Source organism: Camelus dromedarius, chromosome 16, assembly GCF_036321535.1.
Source record: "Camelus dromedarius isolate mCamDro1 chromosome 16, mCamDro1.pat, whole genome shotgun sequence".
In the NCBI taxonomy this organism is placed as follows: Eukaryota; Metazoa; Chordata; class Mammalia; order Artiodactyla; family Camelidae; genus Camelus; species Camelus dromedarius.
The window spans coordinates 3873484-3900519 of NC_087451.1; the positions used below are offsets into that span (position 1 = coordinate 3873484).

At 45.2% G+C, this 27036-nt stretch overlaps 2 long non-coding RNA genes across 6 annotated transcripts in view; both read left to right on the forward strand.

Annotated features, from left to right (window-relative positions):
* The window catches only part of LOC135323187 (uncharacterized), a 34101-nt gene extending 20549 nt beyond the window's left edge, over positions 1 to 13552 (forward strand). Inside the window, exons 4-5 of one of the 2 annotated variants that reach the window (XR_010384417.1) lie at positions 6202 to 6289; positions 7500 to 7806. This is a non-coding gene — a long non-coding RNA (uncharacterized LOC135323187). Of the gene's footprint in view, positions 1 to 6201; positions 6290 to 7499; positions 7807 to 12639 lie in introns of those variants that run through there. The other variant, XR_010384415.1, reaches the window with a different exon arrangement.
* Positions 13553 to 17615: 4063 nt separating this feature from the next.
* LOC135323188 (uncharacterized) overlaps positions 17616 to 27036 on the forward strand; it is a 90954-nt gene continuing 81533 nt past the window's right edge. For all 4 annotated transcript variants that reach the window (XR_010384421.1, XR_010384424.1, XR_010384419.1 and 1 more), the window contains exons 1-2: positions 17616 to 18185; positions 19570 to 19739. This is a non-coding gene — a long non-coding RNA (uncharacterized LOC135323188). The remainder of the gene's footprint in view (positions 18186 to 19569; positions 19740 to 27036) is intronic.

Sequence of the window (27036 nt, forward strand, 5' to 3'; positions counted from 1 at the left end):
ATTTCCTTTAATCCTTGAAACTCTATATGCCATGGGCAGTTATTTTCATGGACAGATGAGGAATCTCAGGGTAAAGAAGACTGTGTAATTTGCCCAAAGTCAGACCATAATTTTGGGTGCTGGGGCCTCGGTTCAGCATGGGCCCCTGGGCCTTCTGCCCTCTCCGTTCAGCCCCAGAGCCAGACGTGGGGTCGCCTGTCTCCCAGCCCAGAATATCCAGTAGGCAGCAACACAAACCTGGACCTGTGCTGCTTAAGCAAAACTCCGGAGGGGAGGCAGGTACTAAGGGGATAATTGTAAAAACAGACGACTGCAAAGTGTGATCAGCTCTGAGAAGGAAAGGAAGAGCTGGGAGCTTTCGCTTCGGGGCTGCTCTGGGGGCGTTCATCTCAGCTAAACAAACTCCGGTCCTGCACCAAGGCAGGAAGGCAGGGCGCGTGTGACCAGGTTGACTTGGCCTCGTTGATCATACTCATTCCCCATTCAGCGGCAGCTCTTACGGGCACTTACTTAGTAAACAGATGTCGGCCATAATCATCACGCACTTTGCTTGGTAGTTTTATTGGCCTCACATTTGAGATGAGGTAATTGAAGCTGGGGAGTTTGTTGCATGCCCGTGATTACCTTGGAAATACCCCCACTGGTCTTTCAACCTAGACTGGTGTGGCTGTTATATCCCAGCCCTGTGAATGGCATCGTGTAGCTTCTACCAAGTGGCGCAAATGACTGACATTGATTTTTCTTAATTCGTAGGAAATGGTATGTGACAATAAGAGAAAAAGGTAGTCAGAAATTGTTTGGAAAACTAGAACAAAATCCAATTCTTCCCCAGCTGGGGAAGCGTACCCAGTGTCACTCACCCCACTCACTGCCTGGCATCTCCTCCCTGCCGACTCCGTGTTCAGAAGCCACTCTGAGCCTTTGAAGAACATTTTGCCTCATGACACTTTTGACTAGGACCTGCGGCCTCTCTGTCCCTGGTTAACTCTCTCTTCAAAGCCATTTAAATTTTATGCAGGCTCCTCAGCTCAGATGTAAGAATAGCCTCTTTAAACTTCTTGATGCAGCTCCTTAGTGAAAATCTTTTGAAGGAAAACTAGCCAAAACCTGGGAGGTATGCACACAGTGACTGCAACCTCAGCACTTTGTGAAGTTCAGAATCAGAGTGGTGGGAGACTCAGGAAAGGCTTTTTAAGGTAGAAAGGGGAAAGTGAAAGGACGCAGGCTGTGTGAGACTGAAGCATCTCGGTCCCAGCTAGCAAGGCAGCTGCGTTCAGGATGGTATGTGAGGAGTACAGAGTTCTCACAAAGAAAGAAGTGGTGGGATGGGAGGGAGGACAGATAGATTCTTTACTAGGGAAGGAAAAAGTGCGCTGAAAGCTTCCTGGTTGAATAAGAGGACTGTGACATGATGTGCTTGAATTTTGGAGAGAAGGGTTTTGTGGGGACAGGCCTAGGAGAACGCTGTCTGGCTAGGGGGTCAGCACAACAGGGAACCACAGAGAACAGGGCCGACCTCAGGGCCCCTGCTGGGGGAGGGCCTGCCCGCCATTTTGAGCCCTGGGGGCTGCTTCTGTCCCTTAGCTGGGGCCTCAGAACTCCCTTCATATCCCAGTCCTGTTGATACAAGAAAACAGATGTGGGGCATGAGAAGGGCTGTGTCCCAGGCTTTGGTTGAGCCCCTGGAATGTGCCCCACCAGACGTGGGTCCTTGGCTTCATGCAGGAAAGATTTCAAGAGCAAGCAACTGTTGAGTAATGGTAGATTTATTCACAGAGACACATTGAAAGGCAAGAGAAAGGCCACGAGTTTTGGGGTTCGGGTGCTCAGATTAAAAGTAGGTACACACTCCACAGACAGAGTGTGGGCCTTCTCGGAAGAGGGAGAGAGAGTGGTGACCGCGAGGTGGCGCTGTGTTGCTCGTTTTCTTGGGCTTGGTTGTTTCATATGCTAATAAGTAGACTGAGCAGCCTAAGGGCAAGGGGCTGGGATTCCCAGGGAGTTGGCCATTTCCCACCCTGTGACCTTTTGTGGCTAGCCTTGGGATGGCCATGGTGCCTTGGGGCATGTTATTCACCATGTTACTATTACAATGGGTGTATAATGAAGCTCAAGCTCTGCTAGAAGTTATATCTCTTCATCTTGAGCCTCAAGGCCTATTGGGGATTGAATCCTTCACCATTTTGATGTTAATTGTTGTGGCCTTCCTTGAATGGCTGTGCTCTGCCCCCTTCCATCCTGTCTCACTGTGATGACACAGAGAGAGCAAAGGCCGGGCCCTACCCGTGCTCCTGCATTTAACAGGGGGAGGGGTGGTGTGGGCTGAGGATGACTCTGAGTGGTGAGAAGGATGTTTCAGATTTTCCCACGTGGGACATGGGGACCTGCCAGCAGCCACTGCAGATTTATCTCACGGGCATTATCGCTTGTGTCACTCATTTGTTTCTTTTTTTTTTTTTTTAAGTATTTAATCTAAATTTAATATCAGGTTTTTTTAGGAAACAAATTTCTCTTTTTCTTTTCTTTGGGGCTCTTTAGGGGGTAGGTAATTAGGTGTATTTATCTGTTCGTGGAGGCCCTGGCACTTGAACCCAGGACCCCGTGCACGCTAAGCACACGCTCTACCACTGAGCTCTACCACCCGTCCCATCATCTTTTACTTTTTGCTTTAGCTGCCAAGAATCTTACAGCTGAATTTCTAGTCGGCCTTTAACACTTACCCTAACTTCATGGCATTCATTTTTATGACTTTACCTTCCCCTGGTTTCATTTAAGTATTCAATCTCCATTTTGTCTTCACTCTCACTTTTGTCTTTTTGTTGTTATGGTTGTTAAGCTGTGTTTAAAAAAATTGTTTAATTTCTCTTTTAGCAGGAGGCTGAAAGTAAATAAATATGTAAACAAACTTATCACACTTAAATATTTTATACTTTCTAAGCTGTTTAGTAGTTACTTAAAAACCGAATTGAATACTAAACTGATAAAATTTTTAAATTATTTTTTAACTTTTTATAAAGGTATAGCTGATTTACAATATGATATGTTTCAGGTGTACAATAGTTGCACAATTTTTATTTTTATGTTCCATTTATAGTTATTGTAAAACATTGGCTATATTCCCTGTGTTGTAATATACATCCCTGTAGTGTGTTTATGTTAGGTGGAGCAGTTTGTATAAGAAAGCTGGGTAACGCAGAGTCTGGGGAGTGGCTCTGTCTAACCCATGTTCATGGTCACCCTTCCTGTCATAGCCCAGGCCCTCACTCCTCTCTGCAGGGGAGCGAGTGGAGGCAGCCCTCATCAGCGCTGGCACCACCCTCTGAGTGGCAGTGACAACAGTGACTGTCTGTGGACATGCAAATTGTTGTTCCAGGAGCTTTACATGTATTTCTGCATTTAATAATTAAAGCCCTCCTGTGAGGAATCATTTTATGTTTTTAATGAATAATACATTTTATTTTGATTTTGATAGACTTCAAACCTCCAGAAAATGTACTGGAATAGTACAATAAACGCTTAGAGACAGTTCACCTAAAAGGGCACTATTTGCCCCTTTGTGTCTGGCTTATTTTAGTATAAACTTTCAAGGTCCATCCATGTTGTAGCCTCAATCAGTAATTTATTCTTTTGATTTGATAATATCTTTTTTCTTTTTTTCGTTTTTTGTCTATTTAAAAATATTTTCATTGAATTCTAGTCAGTTTATAATGTTGCATCAGTTTCTTGTGTACAGCACAACACTTCATTTATATAGGAACATACCTGTATTCATTTACATATTCTTTTTCAACATAAGTTACTATAAGATACTAAATATATTCTCCTGTGCTATACAGTATAAACTTGCTGTTTACTCTATACATACTATCTGCAAATCTTGAACTCCCAATTTATTCCTTCCCACACCCTCTCCCCTCTGGTAACCATAGTTTGGTTTCTATGTCTCTGTGTCTGTTTCGGTTCTGTAGATAAGTTTATCTTTTTGTTTGTTTGTTTTTTCTTTGTCTGTTTTTTTTTTTTTTTTTTTTTTTTTTAGATTCCACATGTGAACGATCTCATATGGTATTTTTCTCTCTCTTCCTGGGTTACTTCACTTGGAATGACATTCTCCAGGTCCATTCATGTTGCTACAAATGGCAGTATTTTATTATTTTTTTATGGGTGAATAGTAGTCTACTGTACAATTATACTACAATCTCTTTATCCAGTCATCTGTTAGTGGGCATTTAGGTTGTTTCCATATCTTGCTATTGTAAATAGTGCTGCTGTGAACATTGGGGTGTAGGTGTCTTTTTGAATTAGAGTTCCTTCTGGATATGTGCCTAGGTGTGGGATTGCTGGGTCATATGGGAGGTCAATTTTTTTTTCTTTTGAGGAACCTCTATACTGTTTTCCACAATGGCTCCACCAAACTGCATTCCCACCACAGTGTAGGAGGGTTCCATTTTCTCCACAGCCTCTCAAGCATTTATTGTTTGTGAACTTCTGAATGATGGCTATTCGGACTGGCGAGATGTGATATTTGATTGCAGTTTTGATTTGCATTTCTCTGATGACGAAATTGAGCATTTTTTCATGTGCCTATCTGCCATTTGTATGTCTTCATTGGAGAAAAGTTTCTTTAGGTCTTCTGCCCATTTTTGGATTGAGCTGTTTGTTTTTCTTTCTTATGAAGTGTAAAAGCTGTTTATATATTCTGGGAATTAAGCCCTTGTCAGTCTCATTTATTGCAAATATTTTCTCCCATTCCATAAGTTGTCTTTTTGTTTTGCTTACTGTTTCCTTTGCTGTGAAAAAGCTTGTAAGTTTAATTACATCCCACTTGTATATTTTTGCTTGTATTTCTATTGCTTGAGTAGACTGCTCTAGGAGAACATTGCTGAGATGTATGCCAGATGTTTTCCCTATGTTTTCTTCTAAGAGGTTTATAGTTTCTTGTCTACATGTTTAAGTCTTTAAGCCATTTTGAATTTATTTTTGTGTATGCTGTGAGGGAGTAGTCTAACTTCATTGATTTACATGCAGCTGTCCAGTTTTCCCTACACCATTTTCTGAAGAGGCTGTCTTTACTCCATTGTATGTTCTCACCTCCTTTGTCAAAGATTCAATGACCAAAAGTTTGTGGGACTATTCTTGGTAATTTTGTTTATCCGTTCATTGATGGATGTATATTGTTTGTAACCTTTGGCTACTCTGAATGATACTGCCATGAATATTGATGTGCATGTATTTGTGAGAATATGTTTTCATTCTATTGGCTGTACAATTGGCCCACCATATCTGTAGTTTCCACTTCATGGATCCAGATGGCTGATTGTAAAGGGACTCCAACATCCTTGGATTATGGAATCCAGGGTGGTGGGTTCCTGAAACCAACCCCCCGAGGATACTAAGGGATGACTCTACATTTAGGAGTGAAATTGCTGAGCCATATAACTCTAACCTTTTGAGGAAACAACAAACTTCTCCAAAGAAGCTGCACCGTTGTCCATTTCCACTGGCCGCATATGAGGTATCTCTGCCTCCAGAACAACACTTGTTATTGTGCATGTTTTGTTTATAACCATCCTGGTGGGTGTAAAATAATATCTCATTTTCATTTTGATTTGGCTAGTGATGCTGAGCTTCTTTTCATATGCTTATTGGCCATTTGTGTATTTTTTTAAATCCTTGGAAAATTTAAATATTTAGTCGATTTTCTTTGTATTGTTCAGGTGTAAGCATTTGTTAAATATCCTGAATACTAGTCTCTTATTAGATACATGCTTTGTAAAATTTTTCTCCTATTCTGCAGATTGTGCTTTCACTTTAGTTCTTTTAAACATTAAAACAATTTCTTTACAGGTGAGGTAATTAGGTGTATTGATTTATTTTATTTTCTTGCTAAGCACGCACTCTATCAGTTGAGATACCCCCTTCCCCTGTCATTTCCCTTTCTTGATGATGTCCTCTGTAACAATAAGGCTTTAATTTTGATGAAGTCCAGTTTATCTGCTTTTTTCTTCTATCACTTGTGCTCTTCGTATTGTATCTAGGAAACCAAAGCCTATCCTAGGACCTCAAATATTTATACTGTGTCTTCTTTTAGAAAGTTTATAGGTTTAGTTTTTACGTTTCTGTCTCTGATCCATTTTGAATTAATTTTTATTTGTTATATAAAATACGGGGGTCCAGATTCCAGATTCATTCTTTTGCCTGCAGATACCCAGCTTTCCCTGCACCATTTGTTGAATAGACTATTCTTTCCATGGAGTGTTGTTGGCACCCTTGTGGAAAACTGACTGTAAATGTAAGTTTTTCCCCCCTGGGATTTTATTGTGTCTCATAGATTTATTTATCCAAACTTATGCCAGTACCATACTGACTTAGTACTATAGCTTTTTAGTACCCTTTAAAGTGAGTCCTCCCACTTTGCTCTGCTTCTTCAAGATTGCTTTGGCTGTCCTGGGCCCCTTGCACTTCCAAATGAATTTTGGGATCAGTTTTTCAATTTTTGCAAAGAAGTCAGCTGGAATTTTGATAGGGATTCCACTGAATTTGTAAATTGCTTTGGGGAGTCTTAACATTTTTAACAATATTGTCTACCATTCCATTAACAAGCGATGTCTTCCATATATGTAGATCTTTTAAAATTTTTTGGTGATACTTCAAAATATTCAATGTACAAATCTTGTAAATTTTTGTTAAATGTATCTCTCATTTTATTTTTAATGCTGTTGTAAATGGAAAGTCTGAGCTTCTTGAGGGAAGGACTATATATCAATTTGTTTATTTCTAGGATTTCTACACAGCAACTACCCTAGGTTTATATTTGCTACATAAATCTATCCACAACTCTTCCCACCTCCATGTTATAAGAAACCAAGACCCAGGTTAAGCTACCTGAACACGTATGTGGAAGTGAGAAATGAGACCCTTGGTTGGGGCTTTGTGCAGCTGATACTGAGAGCTTATTCAGGATGGCTTCATCTTAATTTCTTTTAAACAACACTTTTGGTGTAGTCAGATACATTAAGAACATGCCCTTTTGATGTGCAGAGGAGCTAAGACTATTATCAAATAATTTCTAGAGAGAGTGTTGTACTTGAAATCTAATTTGCATCAATCTTTGAAGATTTATGTTTCAGGAGCTTTGACTAAAGAACACCTGTCTTTATTCATTAGTGACAATTAAATGCTCAAGCAACATGTAATAGTCTGAGAAACTGCCCCCGCCCCGTAGTGCTGGGTGGCTGCAGCTGTAACTGGAGTCAGCGCTTACCTTTCCCAGTATGCTTGTGCTGATCTGCTCAAAGCGGTTCGTCCAACAGTGTGTCTGTAGTCTGTTGGACATAGCCATAAAACATTGAGTTAAGGTTGCTGGAATGCATTTTATTCTTATTAATAATAAGTAAGCACATATTGAGCGCTTACTGTATGTTGGGAATTGTCCCTCAGCCTCACATGAATATTATTTCTCTTAAAACCTCACATATTTCCTTGTTATTCTCACTTTACAGATAAGGAGACTGAGAATTAAGTCTTCTCTCTTTTGGGTGGAGCTCATTATCTATGACGGGAAGTTGTAAGGAAAAAGATATTGATTCATCCTGAGAAAACATTTTTCTGAGAGTCAGCAGTGAAGAGGGGGGACACTGAAGAAGGTGATCATTGTTCAATTGAGACGAGCCCCGGGTTATACGGAGTCAGCATCCCTGTCCTGGACACAGCTAGTGTAGAGCTGCATGGTGGGTGAGGCGGCAAGGCCGCGCAGGGAACGCAGATGCCGGGCCGTTGGGCTGTGCTCATGCCCCATGGGGCTTTCTCCTAAGGGCAGTGGACAGTCATTGACACATGTTAAGTAGGGGAGTGGGGTGTTCTCGTAGATCACTTTTGTCTTGTAGAATGCTTAGAAACATTTAGAAGGCTCAGAAGGAGGTGATGTGATGAGTCAGATTAGGGTGGCTGCCAGGTGTAGGAGTGTAGAATTTTCAAGTGGTTTTCAGTCCCAGTTTTGTGGCTCTGTAGCCATGTCACTTTGGATGATGCACTCAAGGAAGAGAAACAATTTATCTAACCAATAAAAGCAGTGATGTACCGACCTCCCAGGACTGCTGTGGAGATCCAGTGAGATAACTTGCGCACAGTGTGCAGCATGGTACCCAGCACAGATTCAGTGCTGAGTGAGTGCCAGTGAGTATCTGGTAGGACAGTTGTGGGTGGTGGGACTCGGTGACTGAGGAAATCTGGGCCCTAAAGTAGGGGTCCAGTCACATATGTGAGTGATAGGCCTGAGCTGTGAGAGGCAGAGAGACCTTGCCCCCCGACCAGGGGCCCTGGGCAGGATGGCTATGTGAGGAGCACCGTGAAGTCAGCTCTTTGCAGGTGGAGTTGGAGTTGCCCTTGAGATATCTAAGTGCAGTGTCACGAGCTCAAAGAGGAGGTCTGGGCCCAGGCTGTGAATTTTCCTATAATCTTAATCCCTGAGGACGCCGAGGTATTGATCACTGAACGTGAAGACATACTTTACAGGACAAGTGAATAGTAGTATCATCTCTGTCATCAAAGCTCATGTCTCTTTATTCATCACCCACTTTGCTAATTGGGTACTTACAGAGCTCACTTCACCGACCTCCCCTGGGCTCAGGCTCCACAGTAAAGAGCTGGTGAGCCTCCCTCCTTTCCAGAAGATGACACATTTTCCTGGTAGCCTTATGTACCTCGCCAGACTTAGAATTTTAGTTTGTTGATTTAATTCTATTTTCTATTAGCCACCTCCTGACAAGAGAGACCTTTTACCTCATGGTCATATTTCAATTAGCTGTTACTGATAATTGCTGAACTGATCCATAGAGTAAGTATTATATTAACCTTGTAGAGTATTTATCATTTTTCTGTCTTTGCCCTTTAATTTTGTATGCCCTTTCTCTATCCTATTTGGGGCCTTAATTTTTTTAATTATAAGATGTCTGTTTGCAGTTAAGAAAACAAAAGAAAAAATACACATGATAGCTAAACATAGAAAAAATCTAGTGTGTTTTCTGTCTCGGCAATGGAGGGTTGTAGAAACTTGTGAAAACCTTCATTACACAAGTTTCTTAAAATGCGGATTAAGAAATAAAACCTTCCTTCCTCATTTTTCAAGCTACACAGCTAATTGTCAAGAAAGTGAGGGGAAATCCTCAGAAGCCAAGACAAACCAGAAAGCAGGGTTTCTGGGTGATACATGAGCCTTAGAAGCCCTGGGGTGCCTGTTGGCTCCTGTACTGAGTTTCAGTTGACTTGACAGTAGGGCAGGAGGTGAGCCCGAATCCTCTCACACTGGGAGTTGGATGACTGATCATATGTAAGGCCAAGCTCATTCCGAGAAGCATGGTTTACTAAAGGGTGAACTAGGAAAAAAAAATTCCTCAAGGCAAGACAGTAAGTAAAGTCAATTTTGTTGGAAGAGGGGAAAAATAACAAATCCAAAGTAAGGATATATTTTAAAGCTCTTCTGGCATGAGAGTGACCACAAACTCCTGGCAGAGAAGCACAGCTACTCCTGGAATGAGAAGCTGTGGTTTGAATGAATCAGTGAGCAGCCATTCCGAAAAAGGCCTCCAGAGACTTGTGGATCAAGATACTGGACGGCAAACACCTCTTTTCCAAGGTCTCATTCAAATAACAGGAAATGTTTTAAAATAAAGAAGCCATAATCATAGTTCTATTTATTAACATTACTATATGCTAGGAATTCAGAGGTGACTATGGAGTTGACTCCTCATTTATGGACCTTACTTTCTCTTTGGGGAGAAAAACTGACATACTTGGGGAGCTTGGTAGAGGGAGGTGTTAGTCTGTTGCAATTAGCCAGGAGAGGAGATTAAGAAAGCAGTGAAGGGTGGGTGAACTTTTTAGCTGAGGACAGTCTTGTTCAGTTGGCTTTTAATTGCAGGCTCAATGAGCTGTCACCAGAGGGAATAGATCTTACGGAGGATGGACTTAGCTCAGGCCTATTTAGAATGGACAAGTGAAACTGGAGAAAGACAGTCAAAACTGTGCAGACATTAAAATTCACTTGAACATGCTCCATCCCTGAGCCAAAGATAGGACAAATATGCAGCACTTCTTAAGGACAGAGGAGTGGTTTCTAAGGTTCTCCAAGAATGAATCCCAGGGAACCGGGATGGCCAGCTGTCAAACTGTGACTTTGCTCTTTGGACCGTGTACCCACCAAGGGTATTGGACTTTTATATGTTTCCATTTCTCTTTAATACATGTCAGGTGATGAGGACATGGGCACAATTATTTGACACATTGTCTAGGCGAATTTGGTTACCTGCCTAGAAGCACGGGCACAGCTATGGCTGCGTCATACATCTTGCCGCCCATCCCGTTCCCCGGCTCAGTGATCACGGCAGAGTGGTCCTTTTTGACATGTCCGTCTCCTCTGTGACATCATAACCCATGAAAAGACCGGAGCGTATTAACGTGGTTTTCTTAAAGTCAAAGGAACAGATCAAATATGGAGTCAGATTTGTTCTTTCCTACTTCAGTAGTGCCATGGAGAAGGCAGTTTGGACAGCTTTCTGTAGGGCCCTGGAGGCTTTCTCTCTCAGGCTCTGGGCACCTTTATTGAAAACCCTTCATAGCTGTCTGGCGTGCTGTAAAACCACTCCGCCTGTTTTGCCCTGAAGATGTGTTCAGTTTATAAGTCATTTCTACTCCTTGGAAAACAACTCAATAAAAACTCAGTTGGTTTTCCACCAGCAATGTGCAGGGGTGGGGGATACCTTGTTATTATATCATAAAAGAAAAATAACAATAATAATAATAATAAATAATAATAATAAAAGAAGTCTTAAAACAGCACTGGGCACATAGGAGAGAGTCAATAAATGCTTCCTGCCTTAAGTCAAAAGTGATGACTCAGTGATTCCATGGCTGCTGTATTTGCTGAGCTAATTACTCCTTTGCTCCATTACACTTTTTTTTAACTGAAAAAGAAATACATGCAAATGGTTAAAAAAAATTCAAACAGAGCACAAAACTACACAAGTGAAAGAAGTTTACCCTCATCCTCTGTTCTTCCAGCCCTCCCTGGAGATGCCACTGTTTACTATCCTTTGGATGCTTTTCTAGATATGGTATGCACATTCCCAACTATGTATGTAAATTCCTTTAAAGTTTTAGTTATTTTTAACTTAAAGGGATTTAAATCCTCAAGTGGCTTCTGCCCGGGTAATAGATCAGAACAAATCTGACTACATATTAGATCTTTTCATTTGACCTTAACCCTATGCTCTGTCTCCTAGGCTTCATCTTGCTTGTAAAACAATATTGCTTAGAGCCTGAAATATACAGGAGAGCCTATTCTGAAGGCTCTGACACTTAAGGATATTTAACACTTTTTCATTCATAAAAAGATAACAAATTACAGAATAGAAAATAACGTTTGTTTTGTTGGAGGTTTACAGAGATTTGACCCAGGCAGATAGCTGCAAGAACAAAGGATTCTAACAAGAAGGAATTCCTACACCAGGAAGATTGCAACAACCAAGCACGTAGGAAAGGAGCCTGAATTCTGACTTGGGGAGATGGTTTTCCAGGACATTAGTTTGCCACCTAGGTCTACGGAGACTTGCTATTCCTTGACCCAACACCTGGTCTCCCAACTTATTGGCCTGTCCTGCACTGAGGAGAATGAATTTGGACTCGGTAACACTCCTATCTACATAGCAAGCTGGGCACTGGAACTGACTGTTATGGAAACAACAGGCCAGCCAAGAAACAAGCACCACTGGGAGGGTTGGAGTACTCAGATTTATTATGCCTGCGGACTCAGAGGGGCTTCTGCTCAGAAGTTCTGAGCACCTCCAAGACAAGCACATGAGGTTTTAAAGGGTTAATTACAAGTAAGGGGTATTAGCCAATAAGGCTCAAACAACAAAAATCAAGGAATCAGTACACTGGAGCTTATCAACTTGTAATAGATCACGTTACTGACACCTGTTGAGGTTGGATTTATGAGTTAGCTTGTTAGCCCAGTAAACTGACACTAAACTTCAGATTTACGAGTTAACCCAGCAGAATTTAGATCAGTAAACTGACACTTATCACACTTAGATTTGTGACTTAGCTTGTTAGCCCAGCTGGGCTTTTCCTTTACATGAGGATAGCTCTCCGACACCCAGGGAACTACTGTGAGCCCTTGATGGTTCCACTAGGGTGGGGTGTGGTTTACCCAGGAGGGATGGGGACTGTGCACCAACACTCAGGCAGTCTGCTCTGTCTGGGTCTCTGATCTTGTACCACCCCGCTCCCCGCCAGCCCAACATCTGGGAGAGTGGAACTAAGGCAGAGATCATGCCTGTCTGTTTCCCAGCATGTAAAAGGGGTATAGGTACTCTTCCCAAGGTAGTTCTGAGCGACAACACCTGCGGGTGCTTGGTTCCCAGAGTAACAGAAAACCCAGCTCCGCGTGGGGGCAACGGGTGTGATACCCATAGGGGTTCTGCAGAAGCATCGGATGGAGGGCTGGATCAGAGAGGTAAACCATGAGCTGCAGGCCTTGAAGGGTAACAGAATGGTACAGAGGCAGGACTGCCGCCTCCTTCGGGGTGCCCCCAGAGGTAAAGTTTTTTCTCTCCATCTCCGCTACGACCCTACCCTCTCCAGATCCATCCCTTTTCTCTGCTCTTCCTGTCCATTTGTCTCCCTCCACTTTTCCCCTCCTCTCCTCCCCCTCCCATCTTCTCCCTCCCTCGCTGCTCCACGTTCTCTGGCAGAACCCAGAGTGAATAGCTGGCCCTCCTGCGCATGGGCAGTCGGTGCCAGCTGGACCGCGGGTTGGAAGCTCCAGTTCCGAGCCGGGGATCGGCACCAAAGGCTTCTCAGCTCTGTCGACCGGTAGGCCTTTAGCTCCTGCCCGGGGCCGGGGCCTCTGGCTGTGGAAATGCAAGGTGGGGGGCTCCCGGGAAAGGGGTAAGGCGGCTGCGGGAGGGCGGTCGGCATGTCACAGCCCCCCAGGGCGCCAGTCAGCCTGTGTTAAGCTGAATTGCTCGGGCCAGACCCCTCTGCCCGCGCCAACAACCCCGGCGCCCCGGCCACACCTGTCCATGGCCAGGTGTGCACCTGCCGCCTCTCGCCCCAGCCGGGCTCCCCTCAGTCCGCGGCTGGCGTCCCCTTCCCCTGTCCCGCCCGCGAGTCCCCTCCTCCCGGGCTGCCTCTCCTCGGCCGCCGGCCCGTCCCCGCCCCTGGGCGGGCTGTTTCCCGGGCGGGCGGGGTCTGCGGACCCGAACGCTGGCAGGCGGCTGGGACTGGGGCTGGCCTCCGAGCGCGGCTGCAGCCCGCGTTTCCACCAACTCCCCACTGCTTTCCCTGCCCCGCGACCCCTGGGCTGCCCTGCTCTTTCTTTCCTGCTCCCTGAGGACAAGCTCAGCGGCGTGGGCGTTGCTCCCTGGGCTGAGAGCATCCGGCTGTAAAGCCCAGCTTCTGGTGGAGTCGGGAAAGTGGATCCTCAGTGCTGACTGAGCTTCTGTCTCCTCCCTCAGTGTTTCTGCCCCAGGTAAGTACCTTGAACACTTTCAGGTGTTATGATGGCGGTGCTTGTTGATGTCACGTGTTTTTATAGTGCCAGGGATTACAGTGTTGAAAGCAGGGCTTGGTTCAGTTAAAAATGAGCTGAAGGCATGAGGCTGTGACATGCTCCTTCCTCCCCACTCCCAGTGTGAAAGGTGTAACCGTCGATTTTAAAAAGATAGTTACAGTCCCTAACTAGCCCAGCCCAGCTAGTGTGCGTTAACAGGAACAGCACCACCAGAGGCATTGGAGACCCAGGGACATTGCAGTCCTAAAGAGCTCCTGGCACAGTGTGGTTTGTTTTGGTTTTTTGTTTTTCTTAAATGGTGGGGCAGACTAGTAGTATAGAGGGAAAAATAATTGTCAAGAAATATTTTTTCATATAACAGCTTTCTTGTGATATTGTTCACACACCATGAAGTCCATCCATTTAAATGGTACAATTCAGCAACTTTTAGCATATTCACAGTTGTGCAACAATTATTATTCCAGAACGTTTTCATCACATCAGAAAGACCAGTGGAAATGAGTGACATACCCACCCTTCCTCAGTGGTGTTTCTAAAGAAGTTTCATGCCTATTCCTGACCATAAATTAACTTGTTACATTCCATGAAATATCTGGTAGGAATTCTAATCAGAATTGCAATGAATCTGTGTATCAAAACAGGAAGAATTAATGTCTTTATGGCATAAATTTCTTCTACCCATGAATATATCTGGGACCCTATCTTTTCATCTCTCCAGAGCCTGGCCCATGGGAAGTCCACACTAATTGTTGGGCTTGTGAATGATGAGATTCTATACATCGTTAGTTGCTACTGTAGCCTTTCACAGAAGAGAAAAGTAACCTCAGTGAAGCCAAGTGAATCTCTGATGGTCAGAAAGCGTGACAGCCAGTACTGGAGTGATCCAGTGGACTTGGTGTTTGCAACCAGGATTCTCCAGCACCTACAGCTAAGGGGATTACAGTATTCTTTTTTTTTTTTCTTAATGGCATTGCTTTTATTTTTACTTATTTTTTAATTTATTTTTTATTGAAGTGTAGTCAATTTACAATGTTAGTTTCAGGTGTACAGCAGAGATTCAGTTATAAACATATGCATATGTATATACATATGTTTTAGATTGTTTTTATTAGAACTCATTACAAGAAATTGAATATAGTTCCCTGTGCTATATAGTAGGTCCTTGTCATTTATTTTATATTTATTAATGTGTATCTGTTAATCTCCCTTTTCCTGCCTGCTAACCACAGTTTGCTTTCTATGTCCATGAGTCCATTTCTAGCAGCACCGTTTTTCCTAGTAATATATGCTCTTTGGCTGCTTTCAGTTTCAGTAATTCCATGTTATCTGTGAGCACTTTTCTTCTGGTGGCCTTTATGTGGTTTGCACACGTGGTAATAGAGATCTGTATTTGGGAGAACTCCAGGCCTAGTGTAGTCCCTGTTACAGAGTGCCCACTGAGTTGATGCTTGAACTGGGAAAAAAAACATAGTAAATGTTGGAATTTCCACTATGGTTGAGACTTCCAGGTTTCTGTAACCTGTTTACCCCACCTTATTATTGGCTGCCCCCATACTGGGTAATTTGGTGGAATTTCATGTTATGGTGGTTTACAGACAGGGCCTTGTATGCTTCTTCTTTTTCCATTTTCTAACACTCATTCTCCTGGGCCTCCCAGATCCTCCCCCAGTAGTGCGCAGGGCTGGCTTGGTGCTGTGCTGAGGGAATATTTGTTAATAAGGCCCTTTCCTCATCTCTTCTGACCCTCCGTTTCTTTCTCTGCACAATGAGGGCTTAGACTAGATAAGTGCTTTTCAGTTTCTTTTAAAACCATGTTTCCTTTGAGAAACAGAAAATGCAAATCTCTCCTCCCATCCCAACACTTTAGATTTTGTTACTTCCTGCAAGGAGTGACATAGCTCTTTGTGGAAAATTGATGTGATTGTGATTCCAGGTGGCACAGAAAATACTCTTCAGAGATTTATTGCAGGGAGAGGGCAGAAAAGGCAGTATGTCACACTTTCTAGTGTGAGCACTGGAGTAGGTGCTTGGATTTAAATATGGTGTCTGTCGTGGCCTCTCTTTAATCTTGCACAATGTGACAAACCTCTCTACCTCAGTTTCTTGATGTGTCAAGTTTGGGTGATAATATTTTAAGGCTTTTGTGAAACATTATACACATAATCTATTTGTGTCTCAGTAGAAACAAGACCTGCAAGGGATTCAGGGATATAAAAAAAAAAAAATCTTGCCCATAGCACTATGTCGCTGTGTATTTTAAATTTCCTGGAGGGTGATGGTTGAGTCTAAAGTCCATCGAAGGACAGTTGGCCCATATTTCTCTATGCCTCAGATTGCCCCCTCCTCCCTAGTCCTCTTCCTCAGTCCAGGATGAAGTTCCCTAGTAGATTTACACAGAGGTCTTGTGGAAATGGCTTTTCATTTTATTCTTTCACCAAGAAGGGCTGCCATCATGATCTCTGTGGTCAGGTTTTGAAGGGCTGCCATCTTGATGTCTAGTCAGGTGAAGGCTATGCAATTGGGAGTTTCTATTTAATAAAAAGGAAAAAAATTACAAATAGAAAATTAGAACAAGGGTGGTGACAGGGGCTCTTGGAAGTGAGCACCATTAGCTTTGTTAGCTTCAGGTGCAGTGGCCTCTTGCCACAAGGACCCATCCTCTTGCTCTGAAGTTGGAGGGACCATTGGGTTCAGTGGGAATGTTAACTGAGTGTATCTCATGTGCTGGGCATTGTCCTATTTTTTCTGTGTGTTCCTTTTTTGAGACAGTGAGCAAATTTAACCTTAATAGCTTCTTTAAAAAAGTAGAAATTTTATTTTGAGATATAATGTAGGTTCCCATGTAGTTGTAAGAGATAATATGGAGAGGGCCTATGGACCCTTTTCCCAGTTTTCCTTCATGGTTCCATCTTGCAAAGTTTGTTGTACGATTCATTACTGACTCACTAACAATTTGAGGTTTGTGTTATTGACATCATTTCTATTCACGATTAAACTGGGGCTTAGAGAAGCACACACGCCTGCCCAGGTCACCCACAAGGTTAGTGTAGAGACGGGTGGAACGTGGGATTGGGATTTCCAAGCAGTACCATTATGATGGTCTGTGGCAGGGAGCAGCATTCATTTTGCTTGTTTATTCATTCATTCAACAAACATTTATTGAGTAAGCTCTGTGGGTCAGATGCTTTCATAGGGTTATCTGATTCTTCAGCAGTACTGAGAATCAGGTAATATTTACTTTTGTTTAAATCTGAGAAAATTAGCTCTGAGAGGTTATAACCCCCCCGAAGGAAATATAGCTCATAAAGGAGGGATAGTAAATTTGTAGTCACCCATTTTTATGCAGATGGTACCCTAGGCATTTTACATTTGCAAACTTCTGTAATCCAGATATATTCTTGTAAGGCAAGGATTTTTTTTTTTAATTGAATTATAGTCAAGTTTACAATGTTGTGTCAATTGCAAGGTGTTTTTTGAAATTTGAATTAAAAAGCATTTTTTGAGGAGGGTAATTAGGTTTATTTATTTGTTTCATTTATTAAAATGAGGTACTGGGACCTCGTACATGATAAGCATGTGCTCTACCACTGAACTGTACCCTCCTCCCCAAGGCAAGTTTTCTTATCCATTATTCTGCAGCTTAGGGGTTCAAATAAATTGGAATTGAAATCCAGATCTTTTGCTCCTACTGTTGTCCTTTTCTTTATATTCTGCTGAAGGGGGTTGCGGAAAGCAGTTCCTTTTTTCATTTCTTTATTCCGCATTTTTGAGCAGTGACTTTGCATCAGGGCCTTGCTAGGTGCTTTGAAACAGAAAACAAGAAATGACCCTTCTCTGCAGGGGCAGGAAGCCTAGACCAAAAGCTGGGTAAAGTGATCCGAGCTACGGTAGCCATGTGCAGGCTCTGAAGGACAAACTGTACCCCTGGATTTGCTTGGGCTTCCCCTGCCTTCTGGCTGGTACACACCAGGTCACCGCAACCCAGAGGCGCCTGCAGCCCACAGCGCAATATTTACCTCGATCTCCTCTCCCCTCTCGGCAGGGCCTGCAACATGAGCATCCCTGACTACGTGCAGTGTGCTGAGGACTATGAGACTCTTCCCGTGGTGGTCAAACCAGTGGGGATCATCTCAGAGGAGAATTTCTTTTGCATCTATAAGCGAATCTCCTTGGTGAGCCAGATCAGCCCGTGCAGCTCCCAGGGCGCATTCTGTATGCACTACAGGCACCACTATGCGCCCAAGAATGGATGGAGCGGCTTCCAGACCCACCGCATGGTTGTGGGCCTTGTCACCATTACCGACTGCCTCTCGGCCAAGGCCTTCGGGAAGCTCCACGTGCAGAGGTGCTGTATGGCACCACGCTTAATGACTCTCAGCTCTTTGTCTTTGTGCTGCATGGGGAGGTAGCCAAGCAGCCGCGCACCGACGTGGCCTTCAATCTACGAGGACTGCAGGGTGGTGGAGAAGAGGATCGAGGACTTCACTGAGTCACTCTTCATCTTGCTCAAGTCCAAGTGGCTGGATGGGGCCCCTGACAAGTCTGGGGACAAGATCCCACTCCTCTGCATGCCGTTTGAGAAGGAGGACTTCATGGGATTGGACACAGACAGCAGGTAAGTTTACCTGGAGGCCAGTCCACCCTGGCTGTGTGCCGGGTTTCTTCTCTCCATCCAGAAAGGGATCAGCACGGAATAGGACTGTCTTGTATCCAAGGGGTGAGGGAGGTGCAGCCCGCCGGTTTACAGACCTTCAAAAGTGAATCCGCCTTTGTTTCAGAGAGATCCTTTTATTGATAGTGTTAGAGCACTTACTCCTGCTTTTCAGCCAGGACCCTGGTGGGACCCCTGGAGTTGCTGTTCAATAGAGTAGCCACAGCCACTGATGCTAGGAGCACTGGGGAGGAGGCTGGTCTGAGCTGAGATGTGCTGTAGTTCAAATGCACATGAGACGCTGAGGCTTGTCTACTAAAAGCATATAAACTATCTTGTTACTTCCTCTATTGATTACATGTCAAAATTATAGTATTTTACATACAGTAGATTATGTAAGATATGTTCTTAAAATCAGTTTCTAGTACTTGTTTTTTGTTTGTTGGTTTGTTTCTTTGTTTACCGTTTTAAATGTGGCAACTGGGAAACTTTCTTTACATGGCTCTCATTTCATTTCTGTTGGGCAGCGTTTCCTGGGACAGTCTCATCCCTTTGCTTATAGATGAGATGCTGAATCCCGAGAGGCAGAACGAGGCGCTGGTTGAGCTGGCTTGGAGCCAGTGTCTCCTGCCTCCCAGGCTCAGCACCTGTTCGGCTCAGGCCCTCTCTTCCTGCCCGACAGGCAGCATGCCATGTTAGGACATCAGAAACACCGCCAGGGACCTCCGAATGAACTCCTTATGCAGGGAAACGCGTATCACGGAGTATGGGAAAGAGCAGAGAAATGTTCATCCTCACTTTGTCCCTGTGATTAAGTCAACGGCCCCACTTTGCCTCGGAATTACAGACGAGCTCTTCTGGGCTGCCTAACCCCCCAACTTCTGCTCTGTTTCCCCGTGTATCTATTGTGCTGTCCCTCGGGCAGAAGAGGGTGAGATGCCTTTGCCGAGAGGTGGACCCCCTTTGCTGGGGAGAGTGAGGGAATCTGTGTACCCCCGGCCTACGGCCTCGGTCCTTGAGTCTGGAGAGGGCTCATGGCGGTCCCACAGGTGACGTTCGGACGACCTGGCATGTGCTGCCGGGCCCGCTGTGGAGGCGGTGCTCTGTGATTCTTGAACTTAACTAAGATCAGATTCTACTTTCTGGTTGTTGGTAAGTTGGAGGAGAAGATGCCAGAGAATTGATAAAAAGAATATCCAGAACAGCCCTGTGAGTGATAGGCAAGAGGACCCGAGTCCCACCTGCGTGAGGTGCCTAGCAGGCTCTGGATGAATTTTCTGTTCCTCCCGGACATGCTTAAGGAAGGGACAAGGCATGTCGTGGCCATGATCTGTTCTTGTCCTCACAGGGCCCTGTGATCTACATGCCCGCTCTCCCCATCTGCTCCTTGGAGATGAGGTGTCATGTTTAGGAGCCTGGGCACTCTTGAGGGCACAGATGCCAGCACCGTGCTACACCGATGCTGGCTCCGTTCACCTCACATGTCACCTCCTGCTGATCCCCGAGGCAACAGTCAAGGTAGGTGCATCGGTGCAATGTAAGAAGGGACCAACTTCTCCCCCTGGACAGACTGGTGGGTGAGCAGTGGAAGCCTGGAGCCCTGCCCCAGCCCCCAGGCCAGTGCCGCCTCTTTTGTCACAGGAGGCACTGGTGACATTTTTGCTCAGCAACTGCTTGGCTCTGAGTCTGAGGACCCACCAGAGAATTCCTGCTTGTTTTTGCCTTTTGAAGTCTGCCCTTGGGATTTGGAGGATTAGCTGGGTATGTTCTTAGCCCATAGTGGTTGACACAGTCACCATTGTTTACCTAGAACCTCGTGTACCAGGCATGGCTCCCCGCATCAAAATACAGCAGCGCATTAAACTCCCTCCTGGTGCGTCTGTCTGTTTTGGTACCGTAAGGTCTCAGCCAGCATCTGAACGTCAGTGAGATAACGCGGCCAGTGAGCTCGGGTCAAGCAAGTTCTCCTCCAGTCACTTTTACTCCATTGTTGCTTTTACTATTCAACAGACATTAATTTTTTAAACAATGCTTTGGTGCAGGAACAGAGCCTAATTCTCTCCTGCTACTCTTGGTGGAAGTGCGTAAAACTGTCCAGCCTGAAATGTGACCACAATTTGTAGCTTAAGACCTGCCTAGACCCATGTATGTGGAGTTTTGGTTAGGGGCGCTGACCACGTTGGGGTCCCCCGGCAGCGCCGCTCCCCTCAGGCCCCTGCTCTCCCTGGAGCAGGAGGTGAGGGTGGGTCTCACCATCCCCGCGTCCCTGGCCTCACACACTCACGTAAACTCTTGTACATGCTGTCAAAGTCATTTTTGTTCTTGTGTGTTTCTAATTTTCGCTTGTTCCTCTTTTCCTTTTTCTTTATTCCTTTTTATCTTGTACTGCCCTGTGAGCATGTTGTTGCGTCTGAAAATGTGGGCTGTGCACACCCTGCATTGGAAATAGCTAGATCGCCCTCCGTGCTGTCTCCATCTCTTTAAAAAGCAAAAACTTAACAGCTGCCTTGATCTATGTAGTATCCTTGTCATCTTTTTATTTTCTAATTTTTTTTAGCACATCACCCACTGGTGTTTGATACCTCTTAAAATCCTTGCTTTAAGGAACCAGTTTGGTCCTCCTTATATTGGGTGACAAATGCGCCCTTATTAAATCTGTTTGATTGTTTTGGAGAAGTGAGATGCGAATTCATTTAGGCGGCTGCTGAGGGATGTTTTTCATGGAGTATTTAAACTTGTAAAGTCAAATTCTGCAGCATCTTGCTCCATTCTTTTACACAAACGTGCTTGACACTCGATTTCTGGCTGTCGCTGTGTGACGTGCGTGACGGCGCTGCCTGGCCGGCGGTCACTGGTGAGGAAGTGGCAGGCTCGGGGGTGAGCAGCTGTTGGAGGAAGCAGTCACCGTTTTGTTATTTATTTATTTATTTTTTTTGCATTTTACTTCCCGTGCCATTTACTTTACTTTGCCTTCATAAAGGGGCAAAAGTGGGTCTAAAATCCATGCCACTCTTTTGTTCCCTTTACGAGTCTGGTTTATCTGAGTATCAGGACATTTCCTTCTCCTAAGTAGCTGGCTCACCTGGATCTGGTGGACATAGGGACTGCTAAAGGGGACGGTAGCTTCCACCCTGCTCCAGCCAGTGGGCATTCAGAGCCGGGTCTGTTGTTTGCCTCAGCAGCCGTGCAGGCCTCCCTGCACTGGCCTTTACTTTTAACCCATGTTGGCAGTAAATAGCTGACTCCGTATCTGTTGCAGCTGACGTCCACCACTGTCGGCCTTGTCATTAGTTTGCGGTAGTGAGTCTCCAACACCACAGTCAACTGTGAAGGAAGATGCTTTGGCCGACCTAGGACCTTGGATTCTCACCCCCACCATGGTTCATCTCACCCGGTGAAAGTGTTTGGCCACCACCATCATGCTGAACATGAGGCATTGTTTCTCCTTTCATGCTCTGGTCCAAATGTGGACACTTCATTTTTCACTGAATTTGTCTCGCTTCAGACAGGAGAGAATATCTGAATGAGTCCATCACATTGTGGGTGGGGAACAGATCAGAAGTAAATGTCGCAAGTAGAAGGAGTCTAGTCTGTCTGGGTTGGCAAATGCAGGCAGGGATCTGTGATGGCCAGGCTATGCCCTGGACATAGGCCTTTCCCATGGCTCCTGAGGGCCCAGGGGTCGGAGTGAGAACAGCCTTGCCTGGGTTCCTCCATCCTCGTCTGCTTACTGGCAAGTGTGTCTGCTAATTAGGAGCTCCCCCACACCTCGGGCCCTTCAAAACTCAGACCACGGGAGAACCTTGAGTCCCTTCTCCTGGGCCTCCTTTGTGAGAATACAGTGCCTTCTGTGGTGACCAGTGGCAGGAGATGCCTCCCCCTCCAGGGAGCACCCTTTGGAGGACTGTGACTCAGTGCACCATGCTGTGAGCCTGTGGGTTTCCGGCCGTGGTCCCTGCAGAACCAGACTTGAGATGGGCTTAGCGATGGATATAACAGGATTGATTCCAGGGCAGGGCTTGGGGGAGGGAACAGTGGAAATTGAATGTGACCTCAAACACATAGGTGGGTGCTGGGGCTGTTACTAAAATGGGGTGTCTGGGAGGTACCTGCCAGGAATCGAATTCCAGAGTAAATGGCGGAATGAGGCATTTTTAAGATGCCATTTGTCATCCAAGTTAGGACTTCAAAGAGGCACTCGGGTCTATGGCCCTGGGGCTCAGGTGAAGGAGCCGGACTAGAGATACACGTTGGGAGTCGTCATTCTTAGCTGGTGTTCACAGTCGCGCATGTGAATTAGGTCATCTTGAGAGCTGCAGACTGAGGCTGAGGCAGGGCTGTGCTGTGCCTGGGTTGGAGGAAAGCCCAGACCATGCAGCTTTGATGTGTCAGTCTGCAGCGTTTGCGATTTTCAGACTAATGCCATTTATCCTTAAGGGGCCGGGGGTTGGGCAGGGCCAGCCTTGAAGAAATCTGAAAGGAGGGTCGTGGCCATGTTTGTGTTTTGGGAAGATGCAGAGTCTGCAGGGTCCGGGAAGGTAGACTTCTAAGAAGCTGGAGTTGGAGTGGGGAGAAAGTAGTCACACTCACCTGTGAGGGAGGGAGGGCGTCCTTAGGAGTCGCCACCCTACTGGACTCGCTTTCCAATGAACAGAAGGCAATCAGACAGAGGATCTGAGGTGAGAAGAGATGGGCGCTGGGAGGGGAGCCAACCTGGAGAATGGTGCTTGCAAAGTTCTGGAATTGTCTCCCTGCAAAATAGAGGTTAAAAATACCCAGACTCTTAAGAACATTGATAGTGACTGGGGAGGAGGCAGTTGTTTTTCTGGCCTCCTAAGGGTAATGCATGTATCCAAGGATACACAGAAGATTCGGGCAGTCTTTTCCAGGGGTTTGATCCTTACCAGGGGGAACAGTGCAAGTTTAAAGGGGGAGAAGGGCAGCGGAGGGAAGCTAGTCAGGCCCCGTGTCAGGTACCAGTCGGCAGCCCTACTTGCGTGTTGCATTCTCATCCATGCCTCCGAGGTGGGCGGTGGCAGCCCCCTTTTGCAGATTGGGAAGCCTTCTCAGAGGGGTTAAGGAATTGGTCCGTTTAGCGGCTAGTAAATGCTGTAGCAGGATTCAAGCAGGGCCTTGTCAGTCTTCAAGGGCATGTTCTCTCTACTAATTCCGGTACCTCCCTGTTGTACCTGGATTGGTGAATTGGGTCAGTTTTGGAGCCTTTCACAAAAAATACGATTTAAGTGCCTCAGGACAGTTTCACAAAGCTCAGTGTTCTTTGATGGTTCAGAAGCACCGCAGTGCTTTTCGCCCCACAGAGGTAAGGTCTTACTCCTTGACGATGACGTGGTTGCAAATGACGTACAGGTGCAAAACCAGACTTAGCAGCTTCTGAAGGGAAACTCTCCAGTTCTCCCTTGATAGGCTTTCTTCCACGGGATGTAACTGCTGCAGCGTAGGCCTGATTTTCCATATGGAGTGAGGGTTTGATATCCAAAGTTAGCATAAAACGGTCAGATGAAGAAAATCGACCTTGACAATTTATTTTTGGGTTACATTAGTGAAGATGTTCTATCAGTTAATGACCCATATATCGAATGAAATTGAGTACAGAACATTGCAATTCTTATTTTCTATTTAGAGTTCTCTTACAGAGTATGGTTGCCTGCTTTGGAACATCAGCTCCACCACCACGGCACCTATCATTGTTTTGGTGTGATTGCATTTACGCAGTGAATGTAATCTGGGCTTCCTCAGCCCCAAACACTCCAGTGCAGAATCACGGGCTGTAGCCATCTCTTAGTCACGCAAATACTTCTAAAATTATATGATGCCAGAAAAGAAAGAAGAGGGAGAGAGAGATTGCCTTTATCAAAGTTCCTTTCTATTCTAACTGCAAACTGTTGTTGAGCAGCTCTGGTTTCCTTTGGATATGAATATATACATTTCTTTGCATGTAATCTGGGTTTTGGACTAGAACACCAAGCTCTTGCTGTCCACAAGCCACAAAAATAGTAGCCAAATTGCACACGTGTGAAATAGTTTATACTTTTTTCTGAGAAAGAATCCTTGAATTTGGGACTTGGGCTGTGATTTTTGCTTTTTGCTTCCCCCACCCCTCTTGTAATCTCTCACTCCTTCCCACGTGGCCCCCAAGAGTTCGTGGTTTCAAAGGAGTGGGCAAACACCCAGTTGGTCACCATGTACTGTTGCTATAGATGGAGCCCTGCCAAGACCTAAAGGACATTATCAGAGAGGACTTCCTGGAAGAAATGGGCTCTACATTCAATCGTGAGGACAGAGTAAGAGTCAGCCAGGAGAAGGAGTCAAGAGTGTGGCTCAGGTGGCCGGTGCAGCCCGGGCAGAGGCCTGGAGGCTTGTGGGGTGGGGACCTGGGGAGAGTGCCCTGTGTGGTCCAGGGTGGAGTGTTCCCCTGCTGGGGAGGACCCTGGAGAGAGCCTGGGTTCAAGGGCTTTGGAAGACGTTGGGTTTTATTTGAACAGACACTGGAGGCAGTGAAGGGTGTCAGCAGGAAGTGAACCTCAGGAAAGGTACTTCTGGTTTTGCTTCTGATATTCTACAGACAGAAGGGTCGGGACGGGCGAGAGCAGGTCTGTCTGTCCCTTTGAGACCCACCCCGTCATTCATTTATTCATAACACGGGCACTTCTTTGTGTGTAGGGGAGAGTGGGTGGACCCACATTAGTAAGCAAAATGAAATTGCTTCTTGTGAGCTTAGCAGTGTCAGAAGTTGACTTAGCCTAGAATGTTCTAGGAATAGAGAAACAAGTTGCGGAGGTTGGAGGGAGGGAAGTCTTCCTTGGGAAACAATCAAAATGAGCCTGGAGGCAAGTGGGAAGTAGGAGCAGGACAGGGGTTACCTGAGGTCACTGGGGACCTGGGAACTGGGGTGAGGCTGGGTGAGCAGTGTCGGGGGCGGGGCTAGAATTCCACCAGGGAGCCTCTGAAGGGTTTGAAGTGGGGTGATGTAATCAACTTTGTGCTTTGGGAAGGCTGCCGTTGCTCTGTGTGTGTGTGTGTGTGTGTGTGTGTGTGTGTGTGTGTGTGTAGCGGGGAAGAGGGGGAGGGTGCCACCAACTGGGGGGCCACTAGAATACCATTCACAGGCTGGGAGAGGGGCGTCAGGGCTGCTTGGGGACGGCATGGGCAGTGTGGATGCCGGATTTCCTTATGGGGAGGGCTTCTTATCGGGGTCGTCCGAGAGGTGACTTTTGGCTGGAAGAAAAAAGATGGAGGCTGCCAGGTGGACTTTCCTCTTCTCTCCTTCCCTGCCTTGTGTGATGATCTTAGCTCAGCCAACTTTTGGAACAGAAGAGCTAAGTTCCAGGGTAGCCCAGGACTTTGTTGAGCTCGTTCGAGTGAGATCTGATAGGATTTAGATTTCTGTTCAGATCTGCATGTTCACTTAGCTAGAAACCTCCCGTCATTTCGATTTCCATGGGGTATTTATTCTTGATAAAGATTGCTTTCTTGGTGAGAGGAAATTTAATACAGCTGTTGTCTTTCTCAAAAAAAATCATATCTTTAAAGAAATTTAATATTCCAAAGAATAGCAAAATTTAAAAATGATAAAGTAAGGCTTTGGTGTAGTTTCTTTGGTTTCTGAGCTAATGTGGAGTTAGAGCCTTTGCATTACTTAATAGCACATCCTTCTCAGTATTTAAAGAGCTGTTAGTGAGCACCCCAGGCCCCACCTCTCAAAACATCATTAAAGTTTGCTCTGAAATAGTGAGGTCATAAAGGACTTGTTTGCAGAATTCAAACAGTTTGTTTATATTATGCAGCATAGCTCCATTTCTAAAATAAAAATAGGTTCAAAATTATGAAAGTGGAAGATAATTGATTTTATTTAAAGCTGAAACATAAACTTTCTTGTGCTAATGTTGCTACTGGAAATTTTGAAAAGAAAAATCCTACTGTAATATCATCTACGTGGAATACATATATGACTTCCACATTTGAAAAGTAACGGCGCAGTGGTTTTAGAAGTCAGGAGCATTCCAGCTCAGATACTGACATTAATGGTTGCTGGTTTTCAATGGAAGAGCCTAAATTTGACTTCTTAGCATTTTTTTTTCTTTTGTAGTGAGAGGGCTGAGTAGTGCTTTGCCAGCATGAGTTTGGGGCAATTTGAGGGCAGATGTCGTGTACCAGCAGTGAGATATTGCCATGCGTTTAATTTTCCGGACATCACCAGGGCACTTGTGGGGTTTGTGCATGCAGGCTGGGATGCTGCAGGACTCCCTAATCCATCACCGTTATGTCCTGTAGCTGCTCCGGTTAGTGAATAATTTTCTGTGCCTTGGAGGTAAAGTGGTCTGATGCAGATGATCAGATATGTAGTTAAAGTGCTATTACTTGAAATAAGAGAACCCTAGAAACATGGCTCTAACAATACAGGATGAGGGAGGAGAATTGGCTGAGCTGCGTGCAGTGGGGAGTCTTCTCAGGTGACTCCCACGCCGTGATTCCTGCCAATATCCGCCCCAGCCCTGCACGGTTGTCCTGCCGAAGCAAGCATGCACTTTGCTCAGAAACGCACTGAATTTCCTTGCGCCTCTTTTTTTGGCTTTTTTTTTGAAAGCACATCTTGCCCTTTGCTTAAGTGCCATCCATGCAAGTCGCCTCTTACACTCATCCTTCTGGACCTCGTCCATACATAGCTGCTGAATGGAAGAACAGAATGTAGAATCTCCATTTAGTGAAACATTATTCCGACGTAAGAGTGAATAAAAAAGAAAAAGAGGAAAATGAAAAAGGCCACCTCTTCTGGGAAGTCCACTCTGACTGCTCA